Genomic DNA, 26,478 nt, shown 5'->3' with positions numbered 1-26,478 from the left:
AGGACCTCGGAGAAGCCACTTATATTCTGGGAATAAGAATAGTAAGAAACAGGGAAAAGAGACTGATAGGACTCAGTCAGGATACATACTTGGAAAAGGTACTAAAGCGTTTTAGTATGGAAAATTACAAGAAAGGGGAGTTGCCAATCCAAAGCAATACCAAGCTGAGTAAGACTCAGAGCCCGAATACAGAGACAGAGATAGCTGATATGAGCCGAGTACCTTACGCTTCCGCAGTAGGCTCTATCATGTACGCTATGACTTGTACTCGCCCTGATGTGGCCTTCGCTTTAAGCATGGTCAGCAGATATCAAGGGAATCCTGGTAGAGCACATTGGATTGCGGTTAAGAATATTCTTAAGTACCTTCGGAGGACCAAGGAATGGTTTCTAGTTCTCGGTGGGAGTGATGACTTAAGGGTACGAGGGTACAGTGATGCTAGTTTTCAGACGGATCGGGATAACTTCCGATCGCAGTCGGGCTGGGTCTTTACCCTAAATGGAGGAGCAGTAACTTGGAAAAGTTCCAAGCAAGAGACCGTAGCTGATTCAACGTGCGAATCAGAGTATATTGCGGCGAGCGAAGCGTCAAAGGAGGCTATATGGTTGAAGAACTTCATTGGAGACCTTGGAGTTGTGCCATCCATAAAGGAGCCCGTGGAAATTTTCTGTGATAATGAAGGAGCGGTTGCCTTAACCAAGGAACCAAGGGATCATGGCAGATCTCGACAGATCGACAGGAAATACCACTTTATTAGACATCGGGTAGAAGAGGGACTCCTCGTTGTGAAGAGGGTATCGTCAGAAGATAACCCAACAGATCCCCTTACTAAGGGACTGAGTAGGGTCAAGCATTTGCAGCACGCTAGGAGCGTAGGGCTGAAGGACGATATTAGTTTAGATTAGATAGGTAGGAAACTTGTAATAGATAATGTCATATTCAACAAATGATGATTAAATAAAGGTGTGTTATTTATAAGAAAGTTTCTATCTTGTGTTGATTATTTAACTATTGTGTCGATTTTGCATGTTTTGACTTCCTGAATAATAAGATTATTCGAACAGTTCACAATCGCTCATATGTTGGAAGTAGATATGAAGGAAGATTGTCATAAATTTGTTTGTAGATTGTCTGAAAAGTTTTAGACATAGCAAAGGTTTGCTGCAAAGTTTATGAGTGCTTATGAAATTTGTATTGAGCATTGAAATAGACCCACACTTGCTGGTATTACTTCATGAATGTTATCACAAGTGATCGCAAGATGATAATATCATATAATCTTTAAACCTAGAGATATGGTTATTGTTTGTTGGTTGATTATACATTGATAATGTGAAAACGCATCAGTAACTTGATGTTATAAAACGTATTATTGTGTGTGGTTTAACTAGTAAATGATAAAGGCATATTAGTCGACGGTTTTCTGTTCGTTTTATTCCATGAGGATAAAAGCGATATCTCGGCCACTTGATGATTTGGTTTGACTTATGTGTCGGGCCCGGTCAGGACAAAGTTGATGTGTTCAACTAAGTTCTATGTCGAACAAATCAGAGATCAAGAAATAGAGTGCTAGACAATAAGTATTGTTAGCATGATATCTAGAACAGAGGATTATACGATCCCTTATCTAAAGGACAGATTATTGGTCAGGGTTGACAGCGGCTATTGAAAGCTACGATTGCTATCGGGTACGGAAGTCATATGTGAGATATAGTTACTAGACTTATCCAAGTGGGAGACTGTTGGATTAGTGTCTAAGTCAGTAACCATATTTGGTATATACTTGACCCGAGTGTGCATGGTCCTTTTGGGTTGCCTTCACCAAAGCAACTTGACAAGGTAATTTGATAAGAGAGAGGAGATATTATGATTTATTAATATATTATAAGAATAATATATTAAAGGAGAAATCATATTTATTTAATTAGTATTAGTCATAAATTAATTAGGAATTAATTTGGTGACTAAAAGAGATTAATTAAATAAAGGGGTATAAACTGTCAAATGTGTGATAGTTGAGTTTTGGGCTAGGAAACCTAATGGACTAAGGGGGAACGAAATTATGATGAAGGATCATCATATTTTCGTCCAAGGCCTCATTCCATAAGGCTCCTTGGGCTGCTTGGTGGCAAAGCTGTCCATTAGGGTTTTGACTAAAACCCTAGCACCCTATAGTATAAATACATGCCCTATGCTTCAATTTAAGGCCACTTGATTCCAAGGAAACCCTAGGGCCGAAATTAGCATCATTCCTTCTCTCTCTTAGTTGCCTTCTTGCTTCAAGGTGTTTGTGAGCCATTAGAGGCACTACAATTGTGGTGCTTGCTTTCAAGAGTTCAAGAGAGTTCAAGAGATCAAGGAAACTAGTTGTTATTGCTATATAACAACAAAGGTATGTCTACTACACTTCTATGTGATTTTCGAAAATTATAGAAGCATGCCAGGGTTTATTTTGTGCTCATAAAGTTGTATGTCTTATAGTGAAAACATAGATCCAACTAGGGTTGCATGCACACATAGGATTGTTTGTATTAAATCCATCAGTGGTATCAGAGCCTTGGGTTTAATACAAACAATCCTATGTGTGCATGCAACCCTAGTATTGGATCTATGTTTTCACTATTAGTTATACAGCTTTATGAACACAAAAAGAAACCTGGCATGCTACTATAATTTTTGAAATTCATATATAAAGCTAGAATACATACCTTTGTTGTTATATAGCAATAACAACTAGTTCCTTGAATTTCCTTAGCTCTTGAAAGCAAGTACCACAAGTGTAGTACCTCTAATGGAGTCACAAACACCATATGCAACTTGGATGAAGAGGAGAAGAAAAGGAGGCACCAAAAACGGCTGGAAACCCTAATTGAAGACTTGTCCACGTTTTTGGGGCATAGGGGCCCTTTATATACATGTAGGCTATTAGGGTTTACAACTAGGAAACCCTAATTTGACTGCTTAGGCCCTAAGCAGCCCATGGACTCCTTAAACATATCCCTTGGACGATTTCTAATGGGCTTCCCATAGAATTCGTCGAACCTATATATTATTAGGTGATCCATAGCCCAATTATAATTATCTTATAATTACAACTTCAGTCCCCTAAGTTTAATTAATCTCTTTTAGCCATAAAATTAATTAACAATTAATTCTTGACTAATATTAATTAAACAATATGATTTCTCCTTTAATATATTATTCTCATAATATATTAATAAATCATATTTTAAACCTTTCTCTCCTTAAATCATCCTACATATTGCTATGGTGAAGGCAACCCAAAAGGACCATGCTCATAATCGGGTCAAGTACATACCAAAACAGTTATGGACTTAGACACTAATCCAACAGTCTCCCACTTGGATAAGTCTAATAACTATTTTTCGTATGACTTCAAAACCTGATCAGCAATCGTAGCTTTCAAAAGCCGCTGTCAACTCTGATCTTATCAGATAGCGTGTCCTCTAGATAAGGGATTATATATTCCTCCATTCTCAAGATATCGTATAGACAAAAGACATGAATTTCAATCATTCTCTCTATACTATTTCCCGACTTCCGATTCATGACGACTGATAACAGACTACAATTGAACACATCAACTTAGTCCTGGCTTGGCCAAGCGCTTAGATGTCATCACTAAATCATCGAGAGGCCCACATATATCGCTTTTATCCCACTTTGGGTAAAAGGAATGGATAAACTTCGACTCAAATGCTCGCTTGCATTTACTGATCGAATCACACACAACAATAAGTTTTATAACACCAAGTTACTGGTGCGTTTACTTATTATCAATGTGTAACTGACCAACAAATAACAACTCACACGTCTCGGTTTCAAGAATATACAATATTATCGTCTCACTAATCACTCGTGATAAAACCGTGAAGTGATCCAAGTGAGCGTGGGTTTAATCCAATACTTTAATCTTATCAAAGCACTCACGAACTCTGCAGCAAACTTGTGCCATGTATAAACACTTCAGACAATCTACAGACAGATTCATGACAGTCTTTATTCATACCTACTCCCAACGTATGACCAACTGTGGATGTTTGAATAACCTAGTTATTCTGGAAGTCAAAACATGCAAATTGAAACATGACAACAATACTTAATCCTATATGGCCCCAAACTTGTGAGAGTAAATAAAACCCTTCTATTTATCCACCATATTGATTACTCATTATTTATCATTTAATGTTTCAGATAATACCAACAATTGTCCCATGCTCCAAACATGCACACTTTGTTTCCTATGGTCCATGCTTTGTGAAATAGATCACCTGAAAACTTTTCCAATGATGCTCATTTCACAATTCCTTAATCCTAATTATTAGTGTAGGAACACAAGGTTCTTGCCACTACTAGAATATGCTAGATTCTAACATTTTATGCAACGATCCCTTTGCAAAATCATAGCACAAAAGTCACCAAGACGTAGCTAATGAAATTACAAAGTATTTTCTTAGAAATTGTTACAAGACAATTCTATAGATGTGAAGTCTCACATTCAAAGTACATTCCTTTGAACATCCTTCTTGCATAAAAGTTTCTAATTCAGGCATAGACTCTCAATATCCAACTCCCAATATGGAAACATTTCCACATTTGCCATATGACAACTCATTCTTAATAGAATCTTATCTATTCATAATAATGTCGATATGGTCCATCAACTACTTACAAGCGATCAATCCTCAGCAAACTTTGGATCATCCTTTGATAGTTGTTAAATTCTTTCAGTCAAAACCAATTCTATTCCTTTTTCCCTCTTAATGCGCTAGACATTTGGAAAATTTTAGAATGGTAAAATACTATAGCATTTACAATCGATCCTATACCCGAAGCGTATGGGACACGATGCATAATGTCTTACATAAAGATATGATACTTTACCAATCTTTTGCCATAATATTTTATGTGTCATGTTCTCACAATTCGAACTATGAAGAGGGATGCCGTAATCATAATCGAAATTTGAGAACACACAATGTATCCTTTGACTGAAGATATTAAAATTTCTTAATCTAAGCTTTAGATTTTGAAATGAAGTATAATATTCTCTCCCTTAATTATAGCAAAACAACTTTTCAACCCATGCAACTTTGCAAATGGAATCTTTGTTTTTCTATAATTAATATTGCTAACTTGCAATACTCGCCATGACAATCATACAAGCATAACACTTATGCTCCCACTATCATGATGATTATCATATAAGCATAACATTTATGCTCCCACTAGCTTTGACATGTATTCAGAAAACAAATGAACTTTCAGAAAACAATGCCTATTGAATCTCTGAAATCCATATTTCTAATACCAGATGCTTCGATAAGCCTTTATCTAAGCTTCTTAACCTTATACACCTTTGCCTTAGATAGCTCATATGTGTGTTTAAACAATTCATAACTTATGTTACTAAGTTCCAAATGTTGAAACTAATTGCCAAATCTCACAATTCGAACTATGGAAAGGGATGCCGTAACCATAATCGAATTTGAGAGTACAATTTTCACAATTGCTATCTTCTTAAAATCTCTCTTAGTGAAAGCATTTCCTCACAGTCATTTTCATGAAGGAGGGAATCTTATGACACTTAGATTTTATGGTGTATGAGTTCCTGTCCATGTGAATTTTCCAAAAACAAGGTTTGCGACAAATCCAAAACTCATATGGACTGAACTTTCTTAATCTTGATTTCTTGCCCTATGGTAACACGAGTGCCCACCACGCCTTCCAAGTAGTTTAGTAACTTGTCCTTACATATCAATTTACTTTCCATCGACTAAGGCTTTAGTGTGTATTCAAATGAGAACTCATAGAACTCATATACACAATTAACTCAATTGGAATGGCACAGAAACAAAACAATGTCAGCATGATAGGTTGTAAACCTCAAGTCGTGTGCTAGTGATGATCGATAAGGTTTATTCTTGATTTGTTCTTGAAACCTTTTCAAGACCATTAAGACTCCCACTGAATTCTTGACATATAAGATTCTCTTGTCAAGAAACATTTCTTGACAAACAAATATTCAATAGTTAGTGAAGCATTTATCAAGACAAAACACTTCACACAATTGGTCCTAGTTGGTCTTTGTCTTATCCAATACAGCACAACTTACCAATTTCAAATGTGCAAGAATAAGAAAACTTTTCCAAATTCCACATTTGATGAGTGTTATAAACCTACTTAAGACTTTTCACTCAATGTCACAATCTTGACTTTAAGACTTGATATTGGAACGAAGTATGATTGACTTATTGATTTAACCATTTCTATAATTCTTGATTCCTCTTCTTAGACATGCAATTGCACTAAGACTCACTTAGAGGATCAATTGAGACATGGTTCTTAATCATTAAGACTTATCATAAAACACAATAAAAGGTACTCTCCCTTCTTCTTAGAATGGAGAAACTTTTATCTTTCTGCCTTCTTGATTCTTCTTATTCATTCTGCTATTGATTGAAACTATTTCAGTTAACTCAGAATTATACTCAATCTTATAAGTATAACCATATTTACTAAACTTTAGTAAATCATGACGAATATCTTTGTCACTCTTGTGGTAGACTTGATCAACGCACAACCTAGTGTACTTGATCTTCCTAGTCCTTCAATTTGACACTTTGTCAAAGAATTAGTCTAAGTTCCCCAAATGTGAAAGTTTTTCATTCATCATACAATACACATTGCATGATTCCAAGTTTCTGTCCAATTGAAACTTGGGCGATGAGAAACTCTCCCTATTTGGTAAACTTTTGATATTTCCACAAATAATACAATTAAGAATCAAATCCATTATTGCTAATAATAGAAACCTTCAAACCTCAATTTTTCATACATGCCATTGCAAGGATAAATAAGATAAAATCAAAAATCATTTTATTGCGGAAAAAGTTGTCATGTTTCAATTTGCATGTTTTGACTTCCAGAATAACTAGGTTATTCAAACATCCACAGTTGGTCATACGTTGGGAGTAGGTATGAATAAAGACTGTCATGAATCTGTCTGTAGATTGTCTGAAGTGTTTAGACATGGCACAAGTTTGCTGCAGAGTTCGTGAGTGCTTTGATAAGATTAAAGTATTGGATTAAACCCACGCTCACTTGGATCACTTCATGGTTTTATCACGAGTGATTAGTGAGACGATAATATTGTATATTCTTGAAACCGAGACGTGTGAGTTGTTATTTGTTGGTCAGTTACACATTGATAATAAGTAAACGCACCAGTAACTTGGTGTTATAAAACTTATTGTTGTGTGTGATTCGATCAGTAAATGCAAGCGAGCATTTGAGTCGAAGTTTATCCATTCCTTTTACCCAAAGTGGGATAAAAGCGATATATGTGGGCCTCTCGATGATTTAGTGATGACATCTAAGCGCTTGGCCAAGCCGGGACTAAGTTGATGTGTTCAATTGTAGTCTGTTATCAGTCGTCATGAATCGGAAGTCGGGAAATAGTATAGAGAGAATGATTGAAATTCATGTCTTTTGTCTATACGATATCTTGAGAATGGAGGAATATATAATCCCTTATCTAGAGGACACGCTATCTGATAAGATCAGAGTTGACAGCGGCTTTTGAAAGCTACGATTGCTGATCAGGTTTTGAAGTCATACGAAAAATAGTTATTAGACTTATCCAAGTGGGAGACTGTTGGATTAGTGTCTAAGTCCATAACTGTTTTGGTATGTACTTGACCCGATTATGAGCATGGTCCTTTTGGGTTGCCTTCACCATAGCAATATGTAGGATGATTTAAGGAGAGAAAGGTTTAAATATGATTTATTAATATATTATGAGAATAATATATTAAAGGAGAAATCATATTGTTTAATTAATATTAGTCAAGAATTAATTGTTAATTAATTTTGTGGCTAAAAGAGATTAATTAAACTTAGGGGACTGAAGTTGTAATTATAAGATAATTATAATTGGGCTATGGATCACCTAATATCATATAGGTTGGACGAATTCTATGGGAAGCCCATTAGAAATCGTCCAAGGGATATGTTTAAGGAGTCCATGGGCTGCTTAGGGCCTAAGCAGTCAAATTAGGGTTTCCTAGTTGTAAACCCTAATAGCCTACATGTATATAAAGGGCCCTATGCCCCAAAAACGTGAACAACACTTCCATTAGGGTTTCCAGCCGTTTTTGGTGCCTCCTTTTCTTCTCCTCTTCATCCAAGTTGCATATGGTGTTTGTGACTCCATTAGAGGTACTACACTTGTGGTACTTGCTTTCAAGAGCTAAGGAAATTCAAGGAACTAGTTGTTATTGCTATATAACAACAAAGGTATGTATTCTAGCTTTATATATGACTTTCGAAAATTATAGTAGCATGCCAGGTTTCTTTTTGTGTTCATAAAGCTGTATAACTAATAGTGAAAACATAGATCCAATACTAGGGTTGCATGCACACATAGGATTGTTTGTATTAAACCCAACAGTCCATCCAATACCATACTTTCAACTCAATTGAAAAACTATGTTATTACATATTTCTTAACAATCTATTCTAACTCCAAGTAGTAGCTCAAGAATCCAATCTTCAAGTAATGCGATCGAAATCCATTTCTTCACGATCAGATTCAGCTCACTTCTTCCCTTAAGCTTCCTCTCTTTTCTTCGATCCTACAAAACATCAAAATGCAATCTTATCACATCATGCATTAAGAATCTAGAATAGGAACTTAAAAGAGTTAGATAATGGATTTTACCTGAAGTGGAGCCAAACGACTTGACTCTCCCATCTCTTAGATCTCTCAGGTAATTTGGGCAGCTTCGTCTCCAATGCCCCTTCTCTTGGCAATAAAAGCAAATGGACTCCTTTGGCACAGCACATCGGACAATCACAGACTTAGTTCTTTCTGCACTTCCAATGTTGCCAGTGTCCATTGAAGTTTGGGAGTTTGATTCACTAGACAAATTTGCTTGACCAGCACGCCAAATCATTGTTGATTCAGCAGCTATAAGCAAATAGGTGAGATCAATTAGGGTCACGTCGTGGTCCATCATATAGTACTTTCTAACGAACTCACTATATGATTCAGGAAGTGACTGAAGAACCCAGTCAATATCCAACCCACTTGAAATCTCGACACCCAACATGTTTAACCTATCAATGTATGACTTCATCTCTAAGACGTGCGCACACACAGGTTTCCCATCTTCGTGTTTACTTGCCAAAAGGGCTTGAGTGAGCTTGAACTTTTCAAGCCTTTGAACTTGTGGGTCAGGGAGAATAATTGGAGGAGGTGGAGGAAGTGAAGCATGACTCTCATTTCCTTGATCGTATCTCGGAACGTCGTCTTCATTTGGAAAGCTTGTTCCAAAGGATTTGGGAAGACTATTGTAAGATTCAGACATCTACAAAACGGGAGAAAATTCAAGTTAAGTTGATTAGAATTCTTGATGCAACACCCAAATGAAACATCAAGCTAGGATCCAACACAATACTCTACAACCTAGAAGAGGGATGCCGTAATCTAGTTGCAGAATATTTGAAGGTAGGTAAATGACGATTTACCAATTTCCACCATGAAAAACGAAAAAGAAGTTTAAGTTTTAAATGAATTGAAACTCCTAGATCTTTTGAGACTCATTGAACTCTTCAATGGCATGTTTAATCTCGATTATGCCCTACTATTCGTGACTGGGATGCCAAGGATCACAAACAAGGTGTGAATAACCATGCGAATCACGTGGTGCACCCAATGTTACTATCACCTAATCAATGTGCCGGTTAGCCACACACGCTCCATTGATCTATGACAAACATCGAGTCACCCTTCGCTACCAATGTCATCCCCAAATTAGTGTGCCGGTTAACCACACACGCTCCACCAACGTTTGACAAGGGTACGAAGTGTAATTCCATGGGTTAGCATACAATTTCACCTTTTTCGTAAAGTAACTATGATTTGGGAATTTGAAAAAAACATTTAGTTACTTTGTACTTCATTATACTTATAATGGAAGGTTTCTGTCCTATCCTACCCGTTCGGCTAACGACCCTCCACTAGTCAAGAGTGCGGTGGGTAAGAATGGATACCCATTCAATCGCCATTTTATAGGCAATTTCCTTAAACACCCCTTATAGACTAGCTTCGTGAATGAGGCCTACTAACGGTAAGACTGAATTTTTAGTTATACATATATAATATTAAACTTTTAATGTTATATATAGTATAAGGGTGTATTTTACACTTTTAAAATACTAGGTGGTTTAAATTATACTTTTAATTACCCAAAATCATTATGGATTTATTAAATCTCTTTTAATTATACACTTAATTAATTCAATAAAACCATAAGGGTTTAATTTGAACTTTTCAAAATCAGGGTTTTGGATTTTAGACTTTCAAAATTAACTTTTAATCAACAATTTAAATTCCAAAACTTGAGGGCAAGTTTTGAAACTCTTCAAAACAATTAGGTTTTAATCTCACTTAAAATTTTGAATTTGAGACATTTAAATTAAAATTTTAAATATTAAAACTGTTGATTTAATAATTACCATAAATTAAACAATTAATTTAAATTATTAAATCACAAGGGATTATCTAGATCATGAGGATAATTACCAATTATACATCTAAGATATCCAAATCCCTTGAATCCCTCTCTAAATCTCGAAAATAAGGGATGGGATAATTCAAGATCTTTAATTACCATATTTAACAATTAAAAGATAATTACAAGATATGGGATTATCCAAATCCCTAAAATTTAGGATCTAACCTTGGGGAAGGAGGTAATTTCGAAATCCAAGGGTTGGAAAACCCTAGATTTCAAAATCTTGGAGGCTAAGGAAAGGATTTGGGAAACCCTAGCAAAAAACGCCATCTAGGGTTTAGCAACCCTAATTGCGAAAAAATACCTAGCCTTTAGGGTTCATTAGCCATAAACCCTAATATGTCAAGATCATAAAACATATAAGCATCAAATACAACTGAAACCAATCAAGGCTCTGATACCACTGATGGGTTTCTTATGCCTAAAACCCATCAGTGGTATCAGAGCCTTGATTGGTTTCAGTTGTATTTGATGCTTATATGTTTTATGATCTTGACATATTAGGGTTTATGGCTAATGAACCCTAAAGGCTAGGTATTTTTCGCAATTAGGGTTGCTAAACCCTAGATGGCGGTTTTTGCTAGGGTTTCCCAAATCCTTTCCTTAGCCTCCAAGATTTTGAAATCTAGGGTTTTCCAACCCTTGGATTTCGAAATTACCTCCTTCCCCAAGGTTAGATCCTAAATTTTAGGGATTTGGATAATCCCATATCTTGTAATTATCTTTTAATTGTTAAATATGGTAATTAAAGATCTTGATTTATCCCATCCCTTATTTTCGTGATTTAGAGAGGGATTCAAGGGATTTGGATATCTTAGATGTATAATTGGTAATTATCCTCATGATCTAGATAATCCCTTGTGATTTAATAATTTAAATTAATTGTTTAATTTATGGTAATTATTAAATCAACAGTTTTAATATTTAAAATTTTAATTTAAATGTCTCAAATTCAAAAATTTTAAGTGAGATTAAAACCTAATTGTTTTGAAGAGTTTCAAAACTTGCCCTCAAGTTTTGGAATTTAAATTGTTGATCAAAAGTTAATTTTGAAAGTCTAAAATCCAAAACCCTGATTTTGAAAAGTTCAAATGAAACCCTTATGGTTTTATTAAATTAATTAAGTGTATAATTAAAAGAGATTTAATAAATCCATAATGATTTTGGTTAATTAAAAGTATAATTTAAACCACCTAGTATTTTAAAAGTGTAAAATACACGCTTATACTATATATAACATTAAAAGTCTAATATTATATATGTATGAGTAAACAGTCAGTCTTACCGTTAGTAGGCCTCATTCACGAAGCTGGTCTATAATGAGTGTTTAAGGAAATTGCCTATAAAATGGCGATTGAATGGGTATCCACTCTTACCCACCGCACTCTTGACTAGTGGAGGGTCGTTTGCCGAACGGGTAGGATAGGACAGAAACCTTCCATTATAAGTATAATGAAGTACAAAGTAACTAAATGCTGTTTTTTCAAATTCCCAAATCATAGTTACTTTAGGCAAAATGTGAAATTGTATGCTAACCCATGGAATTACACTTTGTACCCTTGTCAAACGTTAGTGGAGCGTGTGTGGTTAACCGGCACACTAATTTGGGGATGACATTGGTAGCGAAGGGTGACTCGATGTTTGTCATAGATCAATGGAGCGTGTGTGGCTAACCGGCACATTGATTGGGTGATTGTAGCATTGGGTGCACCACGTGATTCGTATGGTTATTCACACCTTGTTTGTGATCCTCGGCATCCCAGTCACAAATAGTAGGGCATAATCGAGATTAAACATGCCATTGAAAAGTTCAATGAATCTCAAAAGATCTAGGAGTTTCAATTCATTTAAAACTTAAACTTCTTTTTCGTTTTTCATGGTGGAAATTGGTAAATCGTCATTTACCTACCTTCAAATATTCTGCAACTAGATTATGGCATCCCTCTTCTAGGTTGTAGAGTATTGTGTTGGATCCTAGCTTGATGTTTCATTTGGGTGTTGCATCAAGAATTCTAATCAACTTAACTTGAACTTTCTCCCGTTATGTAGATGTCTGAATCTTACAATAGTCTTCCCAAATCCTTTGGAACAAGCTTTCCAATTGAAGATGACGTTCCGAGATACGATCAAGGAAATGAGAGTCATGCTTCACTTCCTCCACCTCCTCCAATTATTCTCCCTGACCCACAAGTTCAAAGGCTTGAAAAGTTCAAGCTCACTCAAGCCCTTTTGGCAAGTAAACACGAAGATGGGAAACCTGTGTGTGCGCACGTCTTAGAGATGAAGTCATACATCGATAGGTTAAACATGTTGGGTGTCGAGATTTCAAGTGGGTTGGATATTGACTGGGTTCTTCAGTCACTTCCTGAATCATATAGTGAGTTCGTTAGAGAGTACTATATGATGGACCACGACGTGACCCTAATTGATCTCACCTATTTGCTTATAGCTGCTGAATCAGCAATGATTTGGCGTGCTGGTCAAGCAAATTTGTCTGGTGAATAATACTCCCAAACTTCAATGGACACTGGCAACATTGGAAGTCCAGAAAGAACTAAGTCTGTGATTATCCGATGTGCTCTGCCAAAGGAGTCCATTTGCTATTATTGCCAAGAGAAGGGGCATTGGAGACGAAACTGCCCTAACTACCTGAGAGATCTAAGAGATGGGAGAGTCAAGACGCTTGGCTCTACTTCAGGTAAAATCCATTATCTAACTCTTTTAAGTTCCTATTCTAGATTCTTAATACATGATGTGATAAGATTGCATTTTGATGTTTTGTAGGATCGAAGAAAAGAGAGGAAGCTTAAGGGAAGAAGTGAGCTGAATCTGATCGTGAAGAAATGGATTTCGATCACATTACTTGAAGATTGGATTCTTGAGCTACTACTTGGAGTTAGAATAGATTGTTAAGAAATATGTAATAACATAGTTTTTCAATTGAGTTGCATTGTAAGGACAAATTTTTCCGCAATAAAATGATTTTTGATTTTATCTTATTTATCCTTGCAATGGCATGTATGAAAAATTGATGTTTGAAGGTTTCTATTATTAGCAATAATGGATTTGATTCTTAATTGTATTATTTGTGGAAATATCAAAAGTTTACCAAATAGGGAGAGTTTCTCATCGCCCAAGTTTCAATTGGACAGAAACTTGGAATCATGCAATGTGTATTGTATGATGAATGAAAAACTTTCACATTTGGGAAACTTAGACTAATTCTTTGACAAAGTGTCAAATTGAAGGACTAGGAAGATCAAGTACACTAGGTTGTGCGTTGATCAAGTCTACCACAAGAGTGACAAAGATATTCGTCATGATTTACTAAATTTTAGTAAATATGGTTATACTTATAAGATTGAGTATAATTCTGAGTTAACTGAAATAGTTTCAATCAATAGCAGAATGAATAAGAAGAATCAAGAAGGCAGAAAGATAAAAGTTTCTCCATTCTAAGAAGAAGGGAGAGTACCTTTTATTGTGTTTTATGATAAGTCTTAATGATTAAGAACCATGTCTCAATTGATCCTCTAAGTGAGTCTTAGTGCAATTGCATGTCTAAGAAGAGGAATCAAGAATTATAGAAATGGTTAAATCAATAAGTCAATCATACTTCGTTCCAATATCAAGTCTTAAAGTCAAGATTGTGACATTGAGTGAAAAGTCTTAAGTAGGTTTATAACACTCATCAAATGTGGAATTTGGAAAAGTTTTCTTATTCTTGCACATTTGAAATTGGTAAGTTGTGTTGTATTGGATAAGACAAAGACCAACTAGGACCAATTGTGTGAAGTGTTTTGTCTTGATAAATGCTTCACTAACTATTGAATATTTGTTTGTCAAGAAATGTTTCTTGACAAGAGAATCTTATATGTCAAGAATTCAGTGGGAGTCTTAATGGTCTTGAAAAGGTTTCAAGAACAAATCAAGAATAAACCTTATCGATCATCACTAGCACACGACTTGAGGTTTACAACCTATCATGCTGACATTGTTTTGTTTCTGTGCCATTCCAATTGAGTTAATTGTGTATATGAGTTCTATGAGTTCTCATTTGAATACACACTAAAGCCTTAGTCGATGGAAAGTAAATTGATATGTAAGGACAAGTTACTAAACTACTTGGAAGGCGTGGTGGGAACTCGTGTTACCATAGGGCAAGAAATCAAGATTAAGAAAGTTCAGTCCATATGAGTTTTGGATTTGTCGCAAACCTTGTTTTTGGCAAATTCACATGGACAGGAACTCATACACCATAAAATCTAAGTGTCATAAGATTCCCTCCTTCATGAAAATGACTGTGAGGAAATGCTTTCACTAAGAGAGATTTTAAGAAGATAGCAATTGTGAAAATTGTACTCTCAAATTCGATTATGGTTACGGCATCCCTTTCCATAGTTCGAATTGTGAGATTTGGCAATTAGTTTCAACATTTGGAACTTAGTAACATAAGTTATGAATTGTTTAAACACACATATGAGCTATCTAAGGCAAAGGTGTATAAGGTTAAGAAGCTTAGATAAAGGCTTATCGAAGCATCTGGTATTAGAAATATGGATTTCAGAGATTCAATAGGCATTGTTTTCTGAAAGTTCATTTGTTTTCTGAATACATGTCAAAGCTAGTGGGAGCATAAATGTTATGCTTATATGATAATCATCATGATAGTGGGAGCATAAGTGTTATGCTTGTATGATTGTTATGGCGAGTATTGCAAGTTAGCAATATTAATTATAGAAAAACAAAGATTCCATTTGCAAAGTTGCATGGGTTGAAAAGTTGTTTTGCTATAATTAAGGGAGAGAATATTATACTTCATTTCAAAATCTAAAGCTTAGATTAAGAAATTTTAATATCTTCAGTCAAAGGATACATTGTGTGTTCTCAAATTTCGATTATGATTACGGCATCCCTCTTCATAGTTCGAATTGTGAGAACATGACACATAAAATATTATGGCAAAAGATTGGTAAAGTATCATATCTTTATGTAAGACATTATGCATCGTGTCCCATACGCTTCGGGTATAGGATCGATTGTAAATGCTATAGTATTTTACCATTCTAAAATTTTCCAAATGTCTAGCGCATTAAGAGGGAAAAAGGAATAGAATTGGTTTTGACTGAAAGAATTTAACAACTATCAAAGGATGATCCAAAGTTTGCTGAGGATTGATCGCTTGTAAGTAGTTGATGGACCATATCGACATTATTATGAATAGATAAGATTCTATTAAGAATGAGTTGTCATATGGCAAATGTGGAAATGTTTCCATATTGGGAGTTGGATATTGAGAGTCTGTGCCTGAATTAGAAACTTTTATGCAAGAAGGATGTTCAAAGGAATGTACTTTGAATGTGAGACTTCACATCTATAGAATTGTCTTGTAACAATTTCTAAGAAAATACTTTGTAATTTCATTAGCTACGTCTTGGTGACTTTTGTGCTATGATTTTGCAAAGGGATCGTTGCATAAAATGTTAGAATCTAGCATATTCTAGTAGTGGCAAGAACCTTGTGTTCCTACACTAATAATTAGGATTAAGGAATTGTGAAATGAGCATCATTGGAAAAGTTTTCAGATGATCTATTTCACAAAGCATGGACCATAGGAAACAAAGTGTGCATGTTTAGAGCATGGGACAATTGTTGGTATAATTCAAGTAATGAGTTGATTATCCGAAACATTAAATGATAAATAATGAGTAATCAATATGGTGGATAAATAAAAGGGTTTTATTTACTCTCACAAGTTTGGGGCCATATAGGATTAAGTATTGTTGTCATGTTTCAATTTGCATGTTTTGACTTCCAGAATAACTAGGTTATTCAAACATCCACAGTTGGTCATACGTTGGGAGTAGGTATGAATAAAGACTGTCATGAATCTGTCTGTAGATTGTCTGAAGTGTTTAGACATGGCACAAGTTTGCTGCAAAGTTCGTGAGTGCTTTGATAAGATTAAAGTATTGGATTAAACCCACGCTCACTTGGATCACTTCACGGTTTTATCACGAGTGATTAGTGAGATGATAATATTGTATATTCTTGAAACCGAGACGTGTGAGTTGTTATTTGTTGGTCAGTTACACATTGATAATAAGTAAACGCACCAGTAACTTGGTGTTATAAAACTTATTGTTGTGTGTGATTCGATCAGTAAATGCAAGCGAGCATTTGAGTCGAAGTTTATCCATTCCTTTTACCCAAAGTGGGATAAAAGCGATATATGTGGGCCTCTCGATGATTTAGTGATGACATCTAAGCGCTTGGCCAAGCCGGGACTAAGTTGATGTGTTCAATTGTAGTCTGTTATCAGTCGTCATGAATCGGAAGTCGGGAAATAGTATAGAGAGAATGATTGAAATTCATGTCTTTTGTCTATACGATATCTTGAGAATGGAGGAATATATAATCCCTTATCTAGAGGACACGCTATCTGATAAGATCAGAGTTGACAGCGGCTTTTCAAAGCTACGATTGCTGATCAGGTTTTGAAGTCATACGAAAAATAGTTATTAGACTTATCCAAGTGGGAGACTGTTGGATTAGTGTCTAAGTCCATAACTGTTTTGGTATGTACTTGACCCGATTATGAGCATGGTCCTTTTGGGTTGCCTTCACCATAGCAATATGTAGGATGATTTAAGGAGAGAAAGGTTTAAATATGATTTATTAATATATTATGAGAATAATATATTAAAGGAGAAATCATATTGTTTAATTAATATTAGTCAAGAATTAATTGTTAATTAATTTTGTGGCTAAAAGAGATTAATTAAACTTAGGGGACTGAAGTTGTAATTATAAGATAATTATAATTGGGCTATGGATCACCTAATATCATATAGGTTGGACGAATTCTATGGGAAGCCCATTAGAAATCGTCCAAGGGATATGTTTAAGGAGTCCATGGGCTGCTTAGGGCCTAAGCAGTCAAATTAGGGTTTCCTAGTTGTAAACCCTAATAGCCTACATGTATATAAAGGGCCCCTATGCCCCAAAAACGTGAACAACACTTCCATTAGGGTTTCCAGCCGTTTTTGGTGCCTCCTTTTCTTCTCCTCTTCATCCAAGTTGCATATGGTGTTTGTGACTCCATTAGAGGTACTACACTTGTGGTACTTGCTTTCAAGAGCTAAGGAAATTCAAGGAACTAGTTGTTATTGCTATATAACAACAAAGGTATGTATTCTAGCTTTATATATGACTTTCGAAAATTATAGTAGCATGCCAGGTTTCTTTTTGTGTTCATAAAGCTGTATAACTAATAGTGAAAACATAGATCCAATACTAGGGTTGCATGCACACATAGGATTGTTTGTATTAAACCCAACAGTCCATCCAATACCATACTTTCAACTCAATTGAAAAACTATGTTATTACATATTTCTTAACAATCTATTCTAACTCCAAGTAGTAGCTCAAGAATCCAATCTTCAAGTAATGCGATCGAAATCCATTTCTTCACGATCAGATTCAGCTCACTTCTTCCCTTAAGCTTCCTCTCTTTTCTTCGATCCTACAAAACATCAAAATGCAATCTTATCACATCATGCATTAAGAATCTAGAATAGGAACTTAAAAGAGTTAGATAATGGATTTTACCTGAAGTGGAGCCAAACGACTTGACTCTCCCATCTCTTAGATCTCTCAGGTAATTTGGGCAGCTTCGTCTCCAATGCCCCTTCTCTTGGCAATAAAAGCAAATGGTCTCCTTTGGCACAGCACATCGGACAATCACAGACTTAGTTCTTTCTGCACTTCCAATGTTGCCAGTGTCCATTGAAGTTTGGGAGTTTGATTCACCAGACAAATTTGCTTGACCAGCACGCCAAATCATTGCTGATTCAGCAGCTATAAGCAAATAGGTGAGATCAATTAGGGTCACGTCGTGGTCCATCATATAGTACTCTCTAACGAACTCACTATATGATTCAGGAAGTGACTGAAGAACCCAGTCAATATCCAACCCACTTGAAATCTCGACACCCAACATGTTTAACCTATCGATGTATGACTTCATCTCTAAGACGTACGCACACACAGGTTTCCCATCTTCGTGTTTACTTGCCAAAAGGGCTTGAGTGAGCTTGAACTTTTCAAGCCTTTGAACTTGTGGGTCAGGGAGAATAATTGGAGGAGGTGGAGGAAGTGAAGCATGACTCTCATTTCCTTGATCGTATCTCGGAACGTCATCTTCAATTGGAAAGCTTGTTCCAAAGGATTTGGGAAGACTATTGTAAGATTCAGACATCTACATAACGGGAGAAAGTTCAAGTTAAGTTGATTAGAATTCTTGATGCAACAACCAAATGAAACATCAAGCTAGGATCCAACACAATACTCTACAACCTAGAAGAGGGATGCCATAATCTAGTTGCAGAATATTTGAAGGTAGGTAAATGACGATTTACCAATTTCCACCATGAAAAGCGAAAAAGAAGTTTAAGTTTTAAATGAATTGAAACTCCTAGATCTTTTGAGATTCATTGAACTTTTCAATGGCATGTTTAATCTCGATTATGCCCTACTATTTGTGACTGGGATGCCGAGGATCACAAACAAGGTGTGAATAACCATACGAATCACGTGGTGCACCCAATGCTACAATCACCCAATCAATGTGCCGGTTAGCCACACACGCTCCATTGATCTATGACAAACATCGAGTCACCCTTCGCTACCAATGTCATCCCCAAATTAGTGTGCCGGTTAACCACACACGCTCCACTAACGTTTGACAAGGGTACAAAGTGTAATTCCATGGGTTAGCATACAATTTCACATTTTGCCTAAAGTAACTATGATTTGGGAATTTGAAAAAACAGCATTTAGTTACTTTGTACTTCATTATACTTATAATGGAAGGTTTCTGTCCTATCCTACCCGTTCGGCTAACGACCCTCCACTAGTCAAGAGTGCGGTGGGTAAGAGTGGATACCCATTCGATCGCCATTTTATAGGCAATTTCCTTAAACACTCCTTATAGACCAGCTTCGTGAATGAGGCCTACTAACGGTAAGACTGACTGTTTACTCATACATATATAATATTAGACTTTTAATGTTATATATAGTATAAGGGTGTATTTTACACTTTTAAAATACTAGGTGGTTTAAATTATACTTTTAATTAACCAAAATCATTATGGATTTATTAAATCTCTTTTAATTATACACTTAATTAATTTAATAAAACCATAAGGGTTTAATTTGAACTTTTCAAAATCAGGGTTTTGGATTTTAGACTTCCAAAATTAACTTTTGATCAACAATTTAAATTCCAAAACTTGAGGGCAAGTTTTGAAACTCTTCAAAACAATTAGGTTTTAATCTCACTTAAAATTTTTGAATTTGAGACATTTAAATTAAAATTTTAAATATTAAAACTGTTGATTTAATAATTACCATAAATTAAACAATTAATTTAAATTATTAAATCACAAGGGATTATCTAGATCATGAGGATAATTACCAATTATACATTTAAGATATCCAAATCCCTTGAATCCCTCTCTAAATCACGAAAATAAGGGATGGGATAAATCAAGATCTTTAATTACCATATTTAACAATTAAAAGATAATTACAAGATATGGGATTATCCAAATCCCTAAAATTTAGGATCTAACCTTGGGGAAGGAGGTAATTTCGAAATCCAAGGGTTGGAAAACCCTAGATTTCAAAATCTTGGAGGCTAAGGAAAGGATTTGGGAAACCCTAGCAAAAATCGCCATCTAGGGTTTAGCAACCCTAATTGCGAAAAATACCTAGCCTTTAGGGTTCATTAGCCATAAACCCTAATATGTCAAGTTCATAAATTTGAATAAAAGCTAATTGAAAACAAAAACCAATGTCTCTGATACCACTGATGGGTTTAATACAAACAATCCTATGTGTGCATGCAACCCTAGTATTGGATCTATGTTTTCACTATTAGTTATACAGCTTTGTGAACACAAAAAGAAACCTGGCATGCTACTATAATTTTCGAAATTCATATATAAAGCTAGAAGACACACCTTTGTTGTTATATAGCAATAACAACTAGTTCCTTGAATTTCCTTAGCTCTTGAAAGCAAGTACCACAAGTGTAGTACCTCTAATGGAGTCACAAACACCATATGCAACTTGGATGAAGAGGAGAAGAAAAGGAGGCACCAAAAACGGCTGGAAACCCTAATGGAAGTGTTGTTCACGTTTTTGGGGCATAGGGGCCCTTTATATACATGTAGGCTATTAGGGTTTACAACTAGGAAACCCTAATTTGACTGCTTAGGCCCTAAGCAGCCCATGGACTCCTTAAACATATCCCTTGGACGATTTCTAATGGGCTTCCCATAGAATTCGTCCAACCTATATGATATTAGGTGATCCATAGCCCAATTATAATTATCTTATAATTACAACTTCAGTCCCCTAAGTTTAATTAATCTCTTTTAGCCACAAAATTAATTAACAATTAATTCTTGACTAATATTAATTAAACAATATGATTTCTCCTTTAATATATTATTCTCATAATATATTAATAAATCATATTTAAACCTTTCTCTCCTTAAATCATCCTACATATTGCTATGGTGAAGGCAACCCAAAAGGACCATGCTCATAATCGGGTCAAGTACATACCAAAACAGTTATGGACTTAGTGTCTAAGTCAGTAACCATATTTGGTATATACTTGACCCGAGTGTGCATGGTCCTTTTGGGTTGCCTTCACCAAAGCAACTTGACAAGGTAATTTGATAAGAGAGAGGAGATATTATGATTTATTAATATATTATAAGAATAATATATTAAAGGAGAAATCATATTTATTTAATTAGTATTAGTCATAAATTAATTAGGAATTAATTTGGTGACTAAAAGAGATTAATTAAATAAAGGGGTATAAACTGTCAAATGTGTGATAGTTGAGTTTTGGGCTAGGAAACCTAATGGACTAAGGGGGAACGAAATTATGATGAAGGATCATCATATTTTCGTCCAAGGCCTCATTCCATAAGGCTCCTTGGGCTGCTTGGTGGCTAAGCTGTCCATTAGGGTTTTGACTAAAACCCTAGCACCCTATAGTATAAATACATGCCCTATGCTTCAATTTAAGGCCACTTGATTCCAAGGAAACCCTAGGGCCGAAATTAGCATCATTCCTTCTCTCTCTTAGTTGCCTTCTTGCTTCAAGGTGTTTGTGAGGCATTAGAGGCACTACAATTGTGGTGCTTGCTTTCAAGAGTTCAAGAGAGTTCAAGAGATCAAGGAAACTAGTTGTTATTGCTATATAACAACAAAGGTATGTCTACTACACTTCTATGTGATTTTCGAAAATTATAGAAGCATGCCAGGGTTTATTTTGTGTTCATAAAGTTGTATGTCTTATAGTGAAAACATAGATCCAACTAGGGTTGCATGCACACATAGGATTGTTTGTATAAAACATAACAGTGGTATCAGAGCCATTGGTTTTTTGTTTTCAATTGGATTTGATGCATATTATGAATTTGACAAATTAGGGTTTATGGCAAGTAAACCCTAAGGCTTGGGGATTTTCGCAAATTAGGGTTGCAAAACCCTAGTTGGCGATTTTTTGATAGGGTTCTTAAACTGTTTTTGCCTAGCCTCCAAATTTCGAAATTAGGGTTAAGAAACCCTAGGGATTTCGAAATTCCCTTGCCCCCAAGATAAGATCCCAAGATTTTAGGGATTTGGATATTGCTATCTTTATAATTATCCATTTAATTGTTTAAACTAGATAATTGAAGATCTTGTATTATCCTTTCCATATATTTAAAAATCTAGGGGATAAAAGGATTAATTAAATTAATAATTTAATTTTATGATAAACCTTAAAGATTTAATAGTTCAAATTAATTGTTTAATTTTGATAATTATTAAATCAAAGTTTTCTTGGTGTTTAAAATTTTTTAAATTAAATAGCCTTAATATTCGAAAATTTTAAATACACATTAAGATACTAGTATTTTGAAATGCTTTAAAATACACCCTTATACAATTATGATATTATAAGATTAATTATTATATATGTATAAGAATAAGCTAGTCTTATCGCTAGTAGGCCTCATTCACGAAGCCGGTCTATAAGGTGGGTATAAGGTTGCTGCCTATAAAATGGCGCTTAATGGATGTACACTCACATCTACCGCTTGCTTGACTGGTGGAGGGTCGTTAGCCGAACGGATAGGATAGGGCACTTAATTCCTCATTAAAAGTATAATGGAAATGTTAAAGTAACTACATTGTTTTACAAATTCCCACTCTTAGTTACTTTAGGGTAAAATGTGAAAATGATGCTAATCCATGGAATTACATTTCGTACCCTTGTCAAACGTTGATGGAGCGCGTGTGGTTAACCGGCACATAAATTTGGGGATGACATAGGTAGCGAAGGGTGACTCGATGTTTGTCATAGATCAATGGAGCGTGTGTGGTTTACCGGCACATTGATTAGGTGATAGTGACGTTGAGTGCACCACGTTAATTCGCATGGTTATTCACAAATTTGTTTGCGATCCTCGGCATCCCAGTCGCAAATGTGAAATGCATATCGAGATTTAAACATGCCATTGAAAAAGTTCAATGAATCTCAAAGATCTAGGTTTTTCAATACATTTAAAACCTAAATTGCTTTTTCGTTTTTCATGGTGATAATTAGTGAATCGTCATTCACTTACCTTCAAGTTATTTACTTTTAGAGTACGGCATCCCTTTCTAAGTTGTAAATAATGTTGTTGGATCCTAGCCCTAATTTCTCATTTGGGTGTTTAATTAGGGATTCATTTCTAATCAAGCTTTGTCCCTTTCTTTTTCAGATGTCTGCTAACAACAACAACAACAACAATGCTTCTGGGTCATTCTCGTTGATGAACTTGTGTCAAAAAGTGACATTTGATGGTTCAAACTTCAACGAGTGGATGAGGTACATTCGCATGATCACACGCTACGAGGACAAAGAATATGTCCTCGATGAAAAGCTTGAGAAGATCATCCCAGATGTTGCTACTCCTGAGGAACTGGCCGCCTTTGAGGCCCACGAGCGTGATGCCACGAAAGTTCACTGCATCATGTTGGCCACCATGAACCTCGAACTCCAAAAGTCCTATGAGGACATGTATCCATATGAAATGCATCAGGATTTGCTGGACAGGTATCACCAGAGCGCGAGGCAAGAGCGCTATGAGATCATTACTAGCATGATCACCGCTAAGATGGGGAGTGGAGAATCCCTAACCTCTCATTTGCAGAAAATGCAGAGGTATGTTGATCGTCTTCTCAAACTTAATGTTAAGTTTGATGAGGATTTGGCTATTGACATAATCCTCCACTCCTTGCCCTCCTGCTACAATCAGTTCAGGATGACCTACCATATGAACAAAGAGGAGGTCTCCTTGAGCAAGCTCCAAGGACTCTTGAGGACTGCTGAGAGCAACCTCAAAGACAAATCCGTTGCACCGTCACCTGCTGTGGCCGCTCCCGTGATGGCGATAGGTCAAGGAAAGGGTAAAAAGAGGAAGGCTCCATGTAAGAGCCACCATAAGGGGAAACCCCGTGATGGTTCGTCATCAAGTGGGACCAAAGCAGGCCCCATTAAACCCTCTTCCGATCCTAAAGAAGCAGAGTGCTTCTATTGCCACCAAAAGGGCCACTGGAAGCGAAGCTGCCCACAATATCTGCAGAACATAAGAGATGGGAAGATCAAGCCCACATTTGCAGGTATGTATTCTATTAAATCTAATAACTCATCATTTGCTACTTCATGGGTTCTTGATACAGGATGTGGTTACCACATTTGTTCTGATTTGCAGGGCCTAAAAAGAAGTAGGGAGATGGAGCATGGGAAGATGAACCTGATTATGGGAAACAGAAGATCGTCGCCTGTGACCAAAGTCGGTGTTTATTCTTTAGTGTTAAGTAATGGGTTAGGAATAGATTTAGAGAATTGCTGTTATTCGCCAGATATGGCAAGAAACATTATTTCTTTTCATGGGTTGTTTAGACAAGGTTTCAGATATTCTTTTGATAATAGTAATGGTTCTATTAATGTTTATTTGAATGGTGTCTTTTATTTCAATGCATTACCTTGTAATGGGATTTATGAATCAGTGATGATTGTTGATAATTTTGGAAATAATGTTTTGAATATTGATTCGTCTACTAGTCTAGACAAAGCATGCTTGTGGCATTGTCGCCTTGGCCATGTCAACAAGAAACGCATAGCCCAACTCCAAAAGGATGGAGTGTTGGAGTCATTCGACCTTAGGGACGATGACACGTGTGAGTCTTGTTTACTTGGGAAGATGACCAAGTCACCCTTTACTGGCACTTGTGAAAGGGGTGAGGGTTTATTGGATCTCATACACACCGATGTGTGTGGGCCCTTTAGATCCACCACAAGGGATGCTTGCCGCTTCTACGTGACTTTTACAGATGATTATAGCAGATATGGATATATCTACTTGATCAAGCAAAAGTCGGAAACCTTTGAAAAGTTCAAAGAGTTTAAGAATGAAGTGGAGAATCAGTTGGGCAGGAAAATCAAGATGCTTCGGTCAGACCGAGGAGGAGAGTACCTAAGTCTTGAGTTTCACGACTATCTAAAAGAATGTGGAATCGTTTCGCAATTGACGCCTCCGAGAACGCCACAATTGAATGGTGTGGCTGAGAGACGTAATCGGACCTTGTTGGACATGGTTCGTTCTATGATGAGTCGGACTTCGTTACCAATAGCTTTCTGGGGGTATGCCTTAGAGACTGCCGCCCATATACTTAACTTAGTTCCCACTAAGAAGGTTTCCAAGACTCCTCACGAGATGTGGACAGGGAAGGCTCCCTCGTTGGCGCATATCAAGGTTTGGGGTTGTGAGGCTTTCGTAAGACGAGAGACTCACGACAAACTAGAACCTCGCAGTGAGAAGTGTTATTTCATCGGCTATCCGCAGAAGTCTTTTGGCTACCTTTTCTATAGACCGAGTGACAATGTTGTCTTCGTTGCTAGAAGAGGAGTTTTCCGAGAAAAGGAATTGATAGGCCAAGAAGACAGTGGGAGGAAAATTGAACTTGAAGAAATTCAAGATCAAAGCGATGAAGGAACCTCTGACACTGGCACTCAACTTGAGGAGGAAACTCCTGTTGAACCTGTTGACGTGTCCTTACCTCTTCGACGTTCCTCTAGGGCTAGTGTTCCACCCCAGTTTTATGGTTTTCATATTACTACTGAAGGGGATACATTTATTAGTGATAGTACACTAGTAAATTTGGATGAACCTAGCAGCTATAAGGAAGCCATGGCAGGCCCAGAGTCTGCAAAATGGAAAGAGGCTATGGACAGCGAGATTCAGTCCATGTACGACAACCAAGTTTGGAATTTGGTTGATAATGTACCGAGTCGTAAGACAGTCGGGTGCAAGTGGATCTTCAAGAAGAAGACGGACATGGATGGGAAAGTGCATACTTATAAAGCGCGATTGGTTGCGAAGGGCTTTACTCAAACTCCCGGAGTTGACTATGATGAGACCTTCTCACCAGTTGCGAAGATAAAGTCTATTAGGGTGATGCTTGCCATAGCTGCGTTTCATGATTATGAAATATGGCAGATGGACGTGAAAACCGCTTTCCTCAATGGAAAGTTGGCTGAGGATGTCTACATGAATCAGCCGGAGGGTTTGTCGATGTGAAGCATCCCAATAGAGTATGCAAGCTTGAGAAATCTATTTATGGATTGAAACATGCATCTCGCAGATGGAATCTTTGTTTTGATGAGAAGGTTAAAGAGTTTGGCTTTCTGCGAAGCGAAGATGAATCTTGTGTGTATGTCAAAGCCAGTGGGAGTATAGTAAGCTTTCTCGTATTGTAT

This window comes from Lactuca serriola, chromosome 4, assembly GCF_051521515.1.
Source record: "Lactuca serriola cultivar US96UC23 chromosome 4, Lser_US96UC23_V15, whole genome shotgun sequence".
Taxonomy (NCBI): Eukaryota; Viridiplantae; Streptophyta; class Magnoliopsida; order Asterales; family Asteraceae; genus Lactuca; species Lactuca serriola.
The sequence above is the reverse complement of the archived record's forward strand: the minus strand, read 5'-3'. Positions refer to the sequence as shown.